The sequence below is a fragment of the Cavia porcellus genome, unplaced genomic scaffold (genome assembly GCF_034190915.1).
Source record: "Cavia porcellus strain 051 isolate PalLab524CR breed Dunkin Hartley unplaced genomic scaffold, mCavPor4.1 scaffold_12, whole genome shotgun sequence".
Taxonomy (NCBI): Eukaryota; Metazoa; Chordata; class Mammalia; order Rodentia; family Caviidae; genus Cavia; species Cavia porcellus.
The window spans coordinates 59,263,759-59,280,332 of record NW_026947495.1 but is presented as its reverse complement, the minus strand read 5'-3'; the positions used below and the strand labels follow the sequence as shown (position 1 = coordinate 59,280,332).

Here is a 16,574-nt window from a genome sequence, read left to right as displayed (position 1 = left end):
AAAAAGAAATATATTAATCTTTTATTAATTAGTCTTATAGCAACAAACCACATGTGGTTTTGGATCACTTAAAATGTGGTTAGTCTGAATGAAGATTGCTACAATACAAAAAATTATTAAACTAAAACACAAATAATTTTTGTATTGAATTTCATCTTGAAATGGGTGAAATTTTGGATATATTGAGCTAAATAAAATACTTTTTTTTTTTTTTTTTTTTGGTACTGCGGGTAGAACTCATGTCCTCACACTTCCCAGGCAGGCAGTTATGCCACTGAGCTAAATCCCCGGCTAAAATACATTATTAAAATAAATTTTTCCTCATCACTGTGCTACTAGAAAAGTTTAAATTAGTTATACATGTTGCTCACATTATACTTTTTGAAATTAAAAAAAAAGTAAATCATTTTGACAACAATCACCAATTTGGACAGTTACTGCAGGCTGTGAGGAAATGGGTCCTTTAGCACACAATGAAATCTCAAGAGAAACTTCTGGTCCTCAGCAAGCTCCTAATTTTTTCTTCCTTAACCCTAGTGATTTAGCTATGTTCTTTTTTCCATCTGCTGTCACCACTCTTTTTCCCTGAGCCTCTCACCTACTGATTTAAGTCCTAGCTTGGTATAGACTCCAGGAAAGCAAGGGCTCTTTGGTCCTGGGCTTCTCAAACACCCAAGAGTAGCTTTGAGCAGGCTGCAGGGAAACCCTGTGGGAAGTTACTGTTTAGTGGGTCTAGAGATATGGCCTGAGAGCTTTTAATTTTCAAAGCTTTGGGTAATTCTCTTGAGCAGCCAAGTTTAGGAACTCTTGATGTAATCACTGACTTTCAGACTTTGTTTTAGCAGCAGAAATTTCTTCAGGTGAAGTTTTACTATGAGATCTCAATGTTTAAAAGAGCAAATCTGCCCTGAATCATGGGATAGAGGCCTGCACATCAATAGCTCTACTTCCTTTTCTTTTCCCTTGTCTCCTTATGCTCTAGTAGCCCAGAGGACCTTTAGAGCTCTATTCATCATGGGTCGAAAAACCATGATCTTGTCTAGACAGCCATCCTCCTTCATCGCCTGCTCTCCAAGGGCTTTCCAGCCTGTATGAGGACCACTGGAATCTGGAATCTTCTTGTGACCACTGTCCCTTGGCACATACCTGCTGTAATAATAACAGTAAAAACAGTATCCTCCAAGGGGAAAGCAAAGTGGTTGCTTCACATCATTTGCTCAGACATCCTGATTTGTTTTTTTTTTTTCTCCTTTCCTTTTTTTCTTAAAGAGAAAATTTGTTACAAAGATTTTTAAGTTCATTAACTCCTTCCAAAGTTCTAAAAGTACTCATTTTCTTCTTTATATTTAAGAGTAATATTTCTTCTCTTGCTGAAATAGATTTTTAAAAGGATGTTTATAGAAAAGTACATGTCAGTTTTTTTCTCAGAGATGTTACTAGGAATTATCTGTAGAACACCAGATGTGGTGGTACATGCCTGTAATCCCAGCACTCTGAGAGACTGAGGCAAGAGGATTACAAGTTCTAGCCCAGTCTGAGCAACTTAGTGAGATCCTGTCTCAAAGTAAAAAAATAATTAAAAGGGCTGGGGATGTAGCTTAGGATAGAGGCCCTGGTTCAGTTCCTACTGCAAAAGCGAAAGGTTATCTACAGTTAATGTTTCTGTTCAGCCTCTACTTAGAGAGTTTTATTTTTTTGTCTTTTTCCTTTTTTATCGGTACCAGGGATCGAACTCACGACTGCCTGCTTGCAAGGCAGGTGCTTATGCCACTGAGCTAAATCCCCAGCCCCTAGAAAGTTTTATTTTACATAGGACCCCTTTAAACTTTTTAAAATCTCTTTTATTCAGTTTCTAATACTATTTTGAGAAAGATTTCCCTTTCGGATTCTGGATACATACATTGTTTACTAGCACTTACATCTATCTAGACACTTTATTTTTTAATACTTAAGTGAAATTCGTATAACATAAAATAATCACTTTAAGGCAAACAATTCCATGGCATTAGCTACATTTAATTTTATACATTCAACCCCTCTGTCTAATTTACAAAACATTTCCATTACTCCAAAGAGAAACTGCTAGGCAGACACAGTGACGCACCTGGGAGACTGAGACAGGAAAATCACCCAAAGTTCAAGGTCAGCCTGAGCTACACAGTGAACTGAAAACCAGCTTGAGCTACATAGCAGACCCTGTCTCAAAAAACAAACAAACAAAAACATTGAAACCACTTTTCAGTAAAGTCTTCATCCTCTAGCAACCACTAATCTGTGTTCTGTCTCTCTGAATTTCACTATTCTGGATATGTATTTCATATAAATAGAATTATAATATGTACCTCATCTAGCTGAGTAATATTTCATTATTTATATATACCACAATTGGTTTACTCATTCATCTACTGACAACACTTGGGCTTTTCCCCCTTTTGGCTCCTGTGAATAATGCTGTGAATAGAGGTATACATGAACTTTTTGAATCTCTATTTCCAATTCTTGGGGGTATGTATCTAGGAGTAGAATTATGGGGTGATGTGATAATTCTATGTTTTAAGTTTTAGAGTAGTAGTAGTAGTAGAGCTTTTTTCCATAGCAACTGAGCTATTTTGTATTCTGCCTATAGTCTTTAAATTATACTTGCTACATTTAATCAATGTTGGGGAGTACTGACTAGAAAACGCAATTTTTGAGACAAGGTCTTCCTAAATAGTTCAGGCTGACTTGCACTCACTGTGTAGCACATGCTGGCTTCAAACTCAGCAATTCACCTGCCTCAGCCTCCCCCATTCTGGGATTACAGGCATGTGCTGTGCCACCTGGCTCCAAAATGCTTTTTGAGACATGGCCTGAAAGTCTGTCTGTGATGAGCAGCTTACACAGTTACTTAGAAAAATCGTTCCTCATTGAACAGTGTTCCTGATTTAATTGACAGTAAGCACAGCTTACTTATTGGAACAGTAATATATACACATATATAAAACAGTAGCAAAATTTTCATGTACAGTTTTTACCATGTAAGATGTGCACCAGTGTTTTCCCTTTGTTTTATCCTGCTGTTCCTTTTTGTTTCTCTTTTTCAGTGTTGTTTAGACTAGCTAAATTTGATTTCATGACTCACAAATGGGATTTGACCTTTAGTTTAAAAAAAAATACTGAGCTAAGCTATATTCTGAATATGCAAAGACCTAGATGTTGCCATATGACTTTTATTATATGACATTTAAATAATAGACTTTCTAGAATCATAATAGGGTTCTAGTGCCAAGATGTTTTATTCTGTTTCCTTTTATAATCATCATATTTATCATCTATACCTCTTCCCATGTTTCATACAGTTAATCAGCAAATATTTTCTTTGGCTACCTCCATCATGACATTTGTTATGAGAGGCATCAGAGTGTAGATGTTGAGAGTACAAGTTTGGGAAGTTACTTAATTCGTCTATGGCTCAGTTTTCTCATTGGTAATATAGGATAATAGTAGTAATTCCTACCTTATGGGGTAAATTGAACATTAAGTGACCATAAGGTAAAGTGTCTATACATAGTAAATAAACAACATATAGTACTGTTTAAGAATTAGCTATCTTGGGGCTAGGGATTTAGCTCAGTGGCATAAGTGCCTGCCTTGTAAGCATGCAGTCCTGAGTTCGATCCCTGGTACAATGAAAAAAAAAAAAAGAATTAGCTATCTTGTTATACCATTTTCTAATGTATACTATAATTATATCTATTTTGCCTTCATTATTAGTCTTATTCTACAGAGGACAACTTAGCTTATATCTTTCACTGATATATTCCTTATGTAATCAATACTAAACATGTTTGAATAAATGAATCAATGTAGAGAAATACAGGATCCAGTTCCTAATTGGAAGTTTAAAACTAAACTGAAAATTTTTATAGTGGTTAAACATTGATTGAAAAATCCAAGAAATCTGAATTATGATTCTGTGTCTTTCCCTGTCAAGCCTTGGACTTGAGCAAAGTCCTTCTGGGGTTCTTGGGAGATAATAACAGGTAAATATCTTCATAGTAATAAGTGCTCACTAAAAGGCATCAGCCTTATTATCTTATTAAATGGAGAACTGTGATACATACTTGTCAATAAATAAACAGCATAGGCAGTATGCAAGATCATAATAAGTGATAAAGACAGTGAATACAACAGAAATTCACAATAGGAACAGATTCCTGGGATGGGCATGGAAGGCAGGTAGAATCTAACCTGAGTTTTGAGGGATGGTGAGTACTTAAGTAGTAAAGAGGATTTATTTTAGACAAGTAGTGCTATGAGCATCTGTATTCTGAGTAAATACATGAGGTATATTCTGCAAAGTACATACAGTGAATTTTAAACAAATTTCAACAACTTAAATGTAGTTAAAGATGTACTACCTAAATGAAAGGATAAGTGTGTTTGAAGTGAGGGGAAATATTTTAGTAGGGTTAATGTCAATGGGTGTTTTACTGTAAATTTTTAAAAATGTAAACCTTCACTGTATTTTTTACTACCCCTTTGTTCACCAGACCACACTTTATATTTGAAACTCGATGAGTGGTATAAAGAAAGAAGTATTTAGGAGAATTAATTTGACTTAGGAGAATTAATTAGATTTGGGATACCTAATCATTGTTGCTCATGAAGTGCATCCTCTGTTGTAGCATTTTTTGTCGTGATACATGTACGACACTGGGATATCTCTGGATATCCCAGAGGGCGAGAAAATGATCATGGCTTCCACCTGTTACACAAATAAGCTGAAGCTTTCTGGGTAAAGAACATAGAATGAATAAGAATAAATAAAAACAACCAAAACTATGCCATTAGCAACCAATAACAACAAAAACAAATCCATAAACATGGAAAACTAGTAACCACAGAAAGAAATTTTAGATTCATGTGGCTTGTCCTATTTCCTAACCCCACCTATATATCTCAGGTGCTAGGCAAAAAGGTCTCCTGGCAAGTTGGAAGGCTTCCTAATAATCATTTGGCAGCTGTGGTAAAGGTTGAAAATGAACCTTTGAAAATAAATTTTCTTACCTAGAAATAGAACACATCCTAACAAAGAAAGCAAAACCTAGCACAGGCTTAACTGTGGGGAAAAAAAAGGTAGACTTAGATTTTTGACTTTCAGCTTGGGGAAGATGGATTTTTCTTCAGTTGTCATAACATCTACAGCTGATACCAGCTGCCTCTGCCATGTCATCCAAGTTCAACCCCAAAGAGCTCAAAGTGGAATCCCTGAGGTGAACCTCTGGGGAAGTCTCATTGCTCTGGCTTCCCAGATCATCCCCTTGGTCTTATTGCTAAAAAAAAAAAATTCATGCTGACATCACAAATGCAAGTGGAGACTAGAAGGTTCTAAGGATTACATTGAAACTGACTGTTCAGAACAGGCAGATCCAGATTGAGGTAGAATGTTATGCCTCTACCACCATCATCAAAACCATCAAAGAACCACTCTAGAAAGAGAGAGAGAAGGAGAGGAAGAGGGAGAGGAGAGAGAGATTAAATACACTGAACATATCACTTTTAACAAGATTGTCAGCATTGCCTGACATATGTCACCAGAGAGTTCCCTGTAATTAAAAAGATCCTAATGATTGGCCAGTGTTGGACTGCAGTATTGAATGTGCTACTTTCACAACTTCCTAATAGAATCAGCAGTGGTACAGTAGAATTCCTGCCTAGTTAAGAACTACAAAGAAAATCACTTCAGTAGATTATTTAACAAAAGAAAAGCAGGCTTAGATGTTAATAAAGGCTATCTACTACCTAGTAAATAGTAAAGTCCTTCAACAATCCCTGTCCACACCTTCAGGCTACAGAAAAATAAAATATAATGCCTAAGCCTTTAAACTGGAACTTTGAAATAGAGAAAGATAAAAAGGTCTCTGGAAAAAGTAGAATGTCAAGGAAATTGTGCATACAGAGAGAAAAGAAAGAAGAAAGCAGAGAAAACATAGAATGCCTTGTAGATTAGTTTACATTTTCCAAAATACTATATAAAGGGAATCATACAGTATGTGTTCTTTTTTATCTGGACTCTTTGACTCAGCATAAGTATTTTGAGATTTATCCATGTTATCATGCATATCCATGGTTTGTCCTTTTTGCTGATAAAAGATTCATAATCAGATTATATTTTTTAAAAGCTCAAAGTTTAGTAAGAGAACAACACAATAAAAATGAACAAAACATTTTAACAGATACTTCACCAAAGATACACAGATGGTAAATAAACACATGAAAAGATGTTTGACATTTTTAGTTATTAGAAAAATGCGTATTAATGTCACATTGAAATACCAATTCACACTCATGAGAATAGCTAAAATTCAAAATACTGAGCATACTGAGTGTTGTCCAGAATATGGAGAAACTGAAACTCAGCGACTCTCAGACACTACTAATGGAGAAAAAACATGGATAACTACTTTGGCATACAAGTTAGCAGTTACTTAAAAAATTAAACCTATGCCTACTATTGGTGCACTTGATGACATAGTTTCAGAATTATTGTGCAGAAAGAAAGGAGCTAGAAATAAAGGCCAATTTCCTTTATCCACAGTTTTAGGTATTCGCCATCAACTGTGGTAAAAAAAAAAATTATCTATCTCTCCATCTATCTATCTGTCTGTGTATCATCTAGGTTGAGAGAGAGATGGAGAGAGAGAGCATGCGATGGATAGAGAGAAAGAAAGGATATAAAGATATAGATCCTCTCTGTGTTGTTGGGAATCAAGCCCAGTGCCTTACTTTCCAAGCACTTTCCAAAAATATTGAATGATATAAATAATTCATATATTCGAAACATAATTATTCTACTTTATTTAACTATTATTGTTTATCTCTTACTATGCCTAACTTAAAAATTAAACTTTATCATAGGTATGTATATAAGGACACAAAGATATATATATATATATATATATGAGCACGACATTAGTTTATATATAATATATATCTAAAATATATATATATGATTAGGCAGTTTTATATATATATATATATATATATATATATATATAATGTATATATAAGACATATATCTGTGATACACATATGATTAGGCACAACCCAGTTTCAGGCATCTACTGGGGGCCTTAGGACATATCACTCCCGGATAAGGGATGACTGTTGCACATACTGTGCCTCCTTGTACTGGTTTAGAACATGCAAATTGATTTTGAGAGATGTACTGCAGATCAGTGATTGCAGGTGGGGTAGGAATGCTGATGAGAGCAGGGAAGAAGTGGGAGGGAGGAATTGAAAAGGAACACAAGGAAATTTAAAAGATGATGAGTATGTCATTACCCAGATTGTGGATTATAGTTTCACAAGTGCCTATCTGTACCAAAACTTACCAAATTCTACACTTTAAATATCTGCAGTTAGCTATAATTTAATTATACCTTACAAGCTGTTAAAAATATGGTACTATCCTACATTGGAAAATAATGTAATTAGTAAAAATACTTGTATACTGATATAGAGAAATGACTATGATAGGTCATTAAACAAAAAGAGCAAATTGCAAAGACGTTATCTCCAAGGTGGCCTCAATTTTGTGAAGAAAGTCTTGTGCACATGTATCTCACATATACATACCTTTGTCTATACAGAGAGAATTCTGTAAAGGTCCACATTATCCTGATAACAGCGCTTGTCTCATGGATAGGAATGAGGATGAGAAATAGGGTGACTATATTTTATATGCATTGGCATTGTTTGAATTTTAATTTTTAAAAATGCCCTTACTCACCTGTTCCCACCTGCATTCTACTCAATGATTTGTGTATTTTTAGTAAGTCTGTGCACTAGAACTCCACAACAATGAGTTCTATCAAAATTTCTTTATTTTTATGCCCCTGATAATATAGGTTCCAAATAAATGTTTTATGAGAGAAATGGACATTGGTTTCTTTTTCTTTTTTTGGTACTGGGAATTGAACTCAGGACCTTGTGCTTGCCAGGCTAGCACTCTGCTGCTGAGCTATATTCCCAGCCCTGAACATCAGTTTCTAGCAGCAGCTGTGACAGCCATTCCACTGAATCTAAATGTAAAAAAGCATTGTTTATTTCTGTGTTTGTCTTTTGTAATCAATTCCTAAGTAAGAAACTGACTTACTAGTAACAATAATCAACTGGAGTATTTATTATGTCCAAAACAAAAGGGTAGACAACCAGGAGTTAGAAATAAACATTAACATCAGTAGAGAAAAGAAAATTGAATGGAAGTTAGTTCAGTCATTAGCTATAATGGCTATATTTCATCCCTTCTAACAGTCACATTTTTTTCACCAATTAACAACTCTAGAATTGGGAAACTTCTTACAATTGATGGCATCTTAAAATTGTAATTCAAAATGAGATTTTTTTCTTTCTTATTGGTACAGAAAATAATAGCATTTTAGATTTGATAAAATAGGATAATAATAATTTGAGTACTTAATTTGTATACTATTTTGATATTAATCTTATTGACAATACAAAAACAGAAATTTTAAATGATTTTTCCACTGCCATGCATTAATAGATAGAATATTTACTATGTTCGTAGAAAAAGCATTGAAAAATTTTGCTATATTGATAAATATACAATGGACATATGGAAAATTGAACTAGGAATAAGTACATGTGACCATAGGGGAAATATTCAACAATAAAAGAAAGACAAATTAAATTTTGTATGACTACCAGTACAAAAAAAAAAACCAAAAAACTGCTATAAGATATATTTTGGGATCTATTAGAGAGAGAGAGAAAGAGAGAAGAAGAGAGAGTGGGAGGGAGGAAGGAAAGGAGAAGTTTTCAAGTTAAACACCCAAGTTTTGTTGTCTCTTTCTCTTCTCTCTCTCCCCCTCTCTCTCATTTTCTGTCTATTCCTTTTACCTGCATTCTTTTGGATAAACTGAACACTTTTAAACTATTATATTTTCTTTACTTTTTAGCTATACATCTTTGCAGTATGTTTTAGAAATTTTTCTAGATCATTAGTTTGAAACATTTTGGTCTCAGGACTCCTTTACACTTCAAATCATTGGGGGGTCCCAAACACCTTTTATTTTTATGGATTTTGCCTATTGATATTTTCCATATTAGATATTAAAAGTTATTCATTTCAAAACAATGTCATTACATTTTAAGCAATACATTTTAAATAAAATACCTGTACGTTCCCAAAAATGCAGAGCAAAGAGTGGCATTATTTTGAGTGTTTGCAGGTCTCTTTTATGTCTTGCTGAATGAACAAAGCTGGATTCTCATATTTGCTTCTGCTTTCAATTTTTATAGAATGTTGTTTAGGTTGAATTATGTGAAGAAATTTGGCCTTACCCAGATATGTACTTGTAAAGGAGAGAAGCCTTTTCAGATAACTGGAATTTTTTCCCTTGATATTACATTAAATCTTAGTGAAAGAGTTGCTGGCCCAGACTGGACACTTTAACCAGGAAAAAGCTGCAGCCAAGTTAGGAGACTCCTGCCTCCCCCGCCCCCTACAGATTTAACTGTAACCTTATACCCCCATCCCTAGGAACCTGTGTGCCAATGAAATACCTGTACATCTCTAATGGCCTTAGGGCACTGCCCTAAGCTTAGGCTATTTATATTCCCCCACGCCACGTGTCCGAGAGAGATCGCCAGATTCCAGCGGCCAGTGCGCCAGTCTCCTCTCCGCGTGTTCCCGGAGAGACCACCGTCCCCGGGTGCAGTGAGATGCTGCACCCCGGGGCCGGGGGGGGGGGGTGTCTCTCCCCGAATTCCCGAAATAAAACCACCGCCGCCCACTACTTTCACGCCGTCCACTCCACTCCTTCCACGGACTTCTTCCTCTCCCTCCTCCCATCCTCTCCCCACTTCTTCTCAGACCTAACACTTAGTAGTAGTAATTTCTTGGTTGCAATATGGTCTAGGAACCCATATTAAAAAGCTTTTCATATTCTGTTGTAAATCATTAGTATACCTTGTACTATGGATGTATCCTTTACCTGTGTATCTTTTCAAACATCACACATAGGTAGTTAGAGAAAGATTGTAGATCTTCCAAATGTTGACATATTTTGTTATGTAATATTTTAATATAACATTTGTTAAAATCACCCTTAGTCTCATTAGAAAAATCTGTAAGTATTAGAAAGCTGTCACATTCATGGTAGTAGAGGTTTTTGAAAATTCTCTAATTTTTGCTTGAAAGCCCCCACATTTATCTTTGGCAACAAATATTGCCATTTGATTTTCTTGAAGTGATAGGCTCATTTTGTTTACTTTTGAGAAAACATGCCAAATACCCAAGTCTGAATCACTATAGTTTTATCTACAGTTGTTCTTTCAACTAAAAATATCTTTCTATTAAAAAAAAAGTTCAGTTCATAATTCGTATCACACAAGTGCTTTTCCTTGTCAATTAGTTATATATCAGGATGCACAGAGCCATTTTATAGAATATGAAAAGGATATATCTCCAAGAGTTCATATTTTTATTTTTTCAATTAATTAGTTAATTGTTTTTACAGTCATAGAGCTTGATCATGGTAGGTGAAAGGGTTGCTGGCCCAGACCGGACATTTTAGCCAGGAAAAGCCTCAGCAAGAATTAGGGAGCTCCTGCCTCCCCCGCCCCTAGGAATTTACCTGTAACCCTATACCCCTGCGCTTAGTAACCTACCTCTGGCGCCAAACCTGTGCCAATGGGCTACCTGTGCATCCCTAATACCCCCTAGGTTCCACCCCAGACGGAGGCTACTTATGTGCCTCACTCCACATGTTCCAGAGTGAGAGTGTTCCAGAGAGAGATCGCTGGCCCGGGGGTGGAGATGCTACGCCCCGGGGGCCGAGGGTGGGGGTCTCTCCCCGCATTCTCGAAATAAAGGTTACTTATATTTTATACTTCTTATCTTTGCAGCCACCGCCGGCCACTCCTTCCACCACTCCTTCCTCTTCTTCCCCTCCTCAGACCTAACAGTAGGCAAATGCTATTCCACTAAACTATACATGGTAGGCAAATGTATTCCACTAAACCTGCAGCCAAAAGTCAGTCTCTCATAAAATTAACTTTTATTGTTTTATTAATCAGTAAAATTTTTAAAAATCTGTTTATTATCAGAACAAAAATATATTCTTTTCACTCACAGATTACAGTAAAGTACAGTAACTGCTAATACATTTTGGTATCATGGCCTTATTCCATGCTAAAGGAGTGCATTTTTATCCATCATTTTCTTCATATCATCAGTACAAATGTCAGCCCAGTGAAAGAGGCAAAATAAAACATTGTTATGAAAATAGCTTTGACTCAGGGACCACCTAAAAGGATGGAATTAAAATTAGAGTTAATATTATATCATGTAACATAAAATGTAGGGAATTTAAGAACAGGATTTTCTTTATTCCTCTAACGTTTGGGCAACTTCATATTTATATACTATGATTATTATTTATGCTAAATGTAGTTAATAATTTGGATTTTCTAAAGAAATTAAGTTTAAAAAAGGTAATCTTATAGTTAGCCACATATCTGTCACTTCTTGTGTTTTTATTTCATACTACAGATTTGGTCCTGATGGGTATCATCTTTTTTTAGCCTAAAGATTTTTAACATTTCTTATAATTCAGGTTCTACTAGTAACAAATTTTGTTTACCTGACAGTGTGCTTTGCAACTTTGAGAAATCTTTTTACTGTACCTCTGATCACAAACCCCTACCCCCAGATATACGGCATCTTTAAAGATAATATGTGCACTATTATCCCACAGGTTTCTGAGGCTCATACTTTTTAAATAATATTTTCTCTCTGTTCTTCAGTTTGAATAATTTTTATACCTATCTATGTCTAATTTTTATTTTTATTTTTTTTAGTGGTTTTCTCTATGTTTATATTGGCTGGAGTTTGACGTGCTTCCTGAATCTATTGGTTGCATCCTCTTTTTTAAAGATCAAACTTGGAAAAAGTTTAGTCGGTGTTCAGGGATTTTTCTTATTCATTCTTACTCTTATTTTCCCCTTCCCTCTTTCCTCCCTCCCCTCCTCCTTCTCTTTTTCTGTCCCTCTTTCCCTCTGTTCCTTTCCTGGAACTTCAATTTTGTGTTTCCTAAACAAATTGGTATTTGTAGTAGTCATATTTTATCACTGTAATGAAATACAGTAATTCTGGGGCTGGATAACTACAAAAAAAAAGACGTTTATTTAGCTCACAGTTTGAAGGCTCATAGCAGATGACAAGAGTGTGCGGAGAGAGAGGTATCAGAGGGCTAGATGTGGCCTAAGTCAGGCCCAGTCGTGGAACTCAGTCTTGTAAGAACCAACCCTGAGAACTGTCTTCAGTCATGTGAGGGTAGTAACCAAGGGACCTAAGGACCTCCCACTAGGCCCTTCCCTAAGGCTCTACCACCTACCTGCACTGTCTAGTTTTTTTCTCTCTGTGCTTCAATTTGAATAACTTCTACAGTTGTCTTTAAGTTTACTGACATTTTTTCTTCAGGTAGTCTTCAGCTATTAAGTCTGCCCAATGAATTTTTTCTTTCTTTTTTTTTTTTTTTTGTAGATATACTGTCTTGGCCTCATTGAAGGATTTCCTTGTTATTTTTCTTTTTTTAAAAAATAGCTTCCATTTCTTTGCTGAGATTTCTTCCATATATCTATTCTGTCTCTCTTTTCCTTTAAATCATTGGACATAATTTTTTTTTTCACTAGTGGCAACTGAACCTAGGGCCTTCATACTGAGCTATATCCTCAGCCCTTTTTCTGTTTTTAATTATCATTTTGTTGTTTGTTTGTTTGTTTGTTTAATTTTAAAGAGATTAAGACAAAACAGGACATAACAAAGCAGATCAGAACAGAACAATGTAAGCAACACAGTATTTCACCAGAAGACAACCTGTAATTAACAGTAACTACCACAATGTCTTTTCTAATAGTTGAGTATAACTTCATATACAATAGTATCAAACAGCATAATAGTATAAAAACATTCAAGAGAATGAGAGTATTATAGGGCATTCAGAACCAAATAACAGAAAACAAACAATGGCTACTGTATTATCTCATTTTCCATAGAAAACTTGTTTATACTTTCACACATAATACAATCCAATAAGGTACAACATGATAGAGCCAATGGAAACAAGAGCAAGAGCATGGTAGGACTTCAGAGTAAGATGATATTATATCAGTACTGGCTATTATAATGACTTGTTTCCCTCAAATTAGCTGTTCATATCATCACAGATAATAAAATAAAAAAACCAGGACAAACCCATTACAACTAATGAATGCAATCATTATAAGGCTACAAGCAATGTAATGGGGAATCATGATTACCATAAACTCTTATGTACTCTTACTATTTCTTATACTAGGGAGACTATATGGTATTTGTATATGTGAGTTTGATTTATTTCGCCTATGAGTATGGTCTCAAGTTGCACCCATTTATTAGTAAATATCTCAGTGTGATCCTTCTTTATAGCTCAGTAGTACTCCATTGTTTAAAAATACCACAACTTTTTTATCCATTCCTCAGTTGATGAACACTTAGGTTGTTTCCAAGATCTGGCTATTACAAATTATGCTGCTATAAACATGGGTGCACATATATCACAGTGGTATGATGTTTTCAGTTCTTCTGGGAATATGCCTAGGAGTGGAATAACTGGGTCGAATGGGACCTCCAATCCTAATTTTTGAGGAATCTCCGGACTGACCTCCACAGTGGTTGCACCAGTCTACTGTTTGGTTGTTTTTGAGACAGGATCTCACTTCAGGCTTTCCTTGAACTCAGTATATAGTCTGCTTTGGCTTCGAACTCGTGGCAATTCTCTTATCTCAGCCTCTGAGTGCTGGAATTAGATTGCAGACATGTACCACCATGCCTGGCTTACTGTTTTGAATTATGGTCTCAATTTCTGATCCTCTTAAAGCTGTTTTAACGTCTTTGTATACTAATTCCAGTATTTGGTTTTCCTAAAGTCTTTATTTATTTACTCCTTTTCTCTTGATTCACATGCCTAGTAACATTTTACAGTACAGTGGATATTATGAATTATATTGTGTGTAGAGCTTGGATTATTTTACTTTAAAGATATTAAAAAAGAAAAAAGAGATGTTGAGTATTTTTCTGACAAGTGGTTCATTTACTGCCACATCTTGCTTGAGTCAGTATTAACTCTAGGTTTTATGAGGTGGACTTTTTAAATATTGTCCTGAATCTAGTGCAGTTCTTTTTCTGTGGCATAGTATTTCTGGGATTTTAACTGAATACTTGTGGCATTCAGAAAGGCCTCTCCTCTCTGGTGTCGCTGGAACTCTAGTGTCTCCAAGAACTTGCTATCTGTCTAGTCAATTTTCCTTCACTCACATCCCCAGAACCTCTCCACTGAGTTCTCTGGAGTCTCACCCTGTGGGTAAGTGCCCAACACTCTGGTACAGCAGCAGGGGAGTTCTCCTGCAGCCCTGAGGGATCCTACCCTCTGTCCAGCCAAGTTCTGCTGCACAAACCTCAGCACCCCACAATTGGAACTTGATCTCTGCCATCCCATTCCTGAAACAGCCATTCAGTGGGTAATCGCTCTCTGCTTGGGCTCCATCTCTCTGTACTGTCATCTAGAAAAGTGTCACCAGATAGAATGATCTGGTGACTGTGGGGACTCATATTTTATGTTTCTCTTCTCTTAAGGAACATATAACATCCACTGTCAGAAGTGTCATCTAATGCTTGAAAGTGGTTGCTTTTATATCTTATATTTACAATTTTATATAGTAGGAAGCTAGTCTGTTGTGGCCAGAACCAAATCATGTATAGCAGGTTTAAATTGTAATTATGATGAACATTTTATAACTACATAAAAATGTGTATGTGATATATAAATATGTAATAATATGATTTATAGAATGAAGAATTATTGAAATATAGTGTATAGTTTTATGCTGAATGGAGGGGAGAGCAAATGGGAGCCAATGGCAGGAAAAAAGCATGGCAAAGACGAACCAGTGCATGTTAGCCATAACCATTAATGTAGATAGTCTCAGTTCACCAATAAAAAGAAACAGGCAGAATGGATCAAGAAACTAGATCCATTAATATGTGATATACAAGAAACACATTAGGAAAGGAAATTCATAGACTGAAAGTCAAGGGAGAGAAAACAATGCTCCATGACAGGGAACCAGAAAAAGCAGGGATAGCTTTCCCATCAACTACAGACTGGATAAGAAAGACATGGCATTTGTACACAGTTTAAAGCTACTCACCTATAAAGAAGGATAATCATGAGGCTTTTGTAGGTAAATGGATGCAACTTGAGATCATGCTCTTGGATGAAATGGTTCAGACTCACATAGGTGAACATCATGTCTCCCTAGTATCAAAAACTGAAAGAGTTAGTGGGATACAAAATGTACAATAGATATTGTGAAAGTGAAAAGGTAGGAAACATCTAAAAGGGGAAGGTGGTAGCCCCTGGTAATTCCCTATTATTTTGTTTTAAAGTCCTGTATTGTTTTCATTGGTTTTTATTTGGTTTGATTCTATTATATCTGATTACACAGACACCTATTTCAAAGGTTACAAGATATATTATGGTAGCCATTGTTGGTTTCCTGTTATCTTGTTTTGAAGTCCTCTGTGCTGTTTACTGTTTTGTTTTTAATTGGCTTTGTTCTGTTTTAGTTTGGTTTTATTCTCTTAAAAATAATGAACACTTAAATATGGTGAAAATGGCTGTTCTCCCAAAACTGCTATACAGACTCAATGCAATCCCAATAAAAATATCATCGACATACTTCATGGATCTAGAGAAATCACGCCTCAAATTCATCTCAAACCAGAAGAGACCTAGAATAGCAAAGATAGTTCTAAGCAGCAAAGGCAAGGCAGGAAGCATCACAATCCCTGACTTGAAGTTATACTACAAAGCAACTGTAGTAAAATCAACATGGTACTGGAATCAAAACAGAGCCGAAGATCAATGGAATAGATTAGAAGATACAACCACAACTACAAACACACTCAACCAACTCAACCACCTTAATATTTTTTTTTTTTTGTCTTTTTCATTTTTATCCGTACCAGGGATCGAACTCACGACTGCCTGCTTGCAAGGCAGGCGCTTATGCCGCTGAGCTAAATCCCCAGCCCCCAAAGCTGGGAAAAATTCTTAGTGAACTGTCCCTCAAGGACTTCTATCTAAAACATATAAAGAATTAAAAAAAATCAGACCCCCAAAATTCAAAAATTCAATCCAAAAATGGGGATCTGAGATGAATACAACAATTCTCAGATGAAGAAATACAAATGGCAAATAAATACATGAAAAAATGTTCATCATCATTACTCATTAGAGAAATGCAAATTAAAACCACACTGAGATTCCATCTCACTCTTGAAAGAATGGCCAAGATCAAGAAAACTACCAACAACAAATGCTGGAGAGGCTGTGGGGAAAAAGGAACTCTCCTGCACTATTGGTGGGAGTGTAGACTAGTACAACCATTGTGGTCAGTCTGGAAATGTCTCAAAAAGCTGGGATTGGAAGTCCCATTTGTTCCAGCTATTCCATTTGTAGGCA

The 16,574-nt window shown here is 35.7% G+C and overlaps 1 protein-coding gene across 4 annotated transcripts in view; it reads left to right on the top strand.

The window, feature by feature from the left end:
* Window positions 1-16,574, top strand: part of Mettl8 (methyltransferase 8, tRNA N3-cytidine) — a 142,561-nt gene that overhangs the window by 31,898 nt on the left and 94,089 nt on the right. The gene's annotated exons all lie outside the window — the stretch shown is intronic.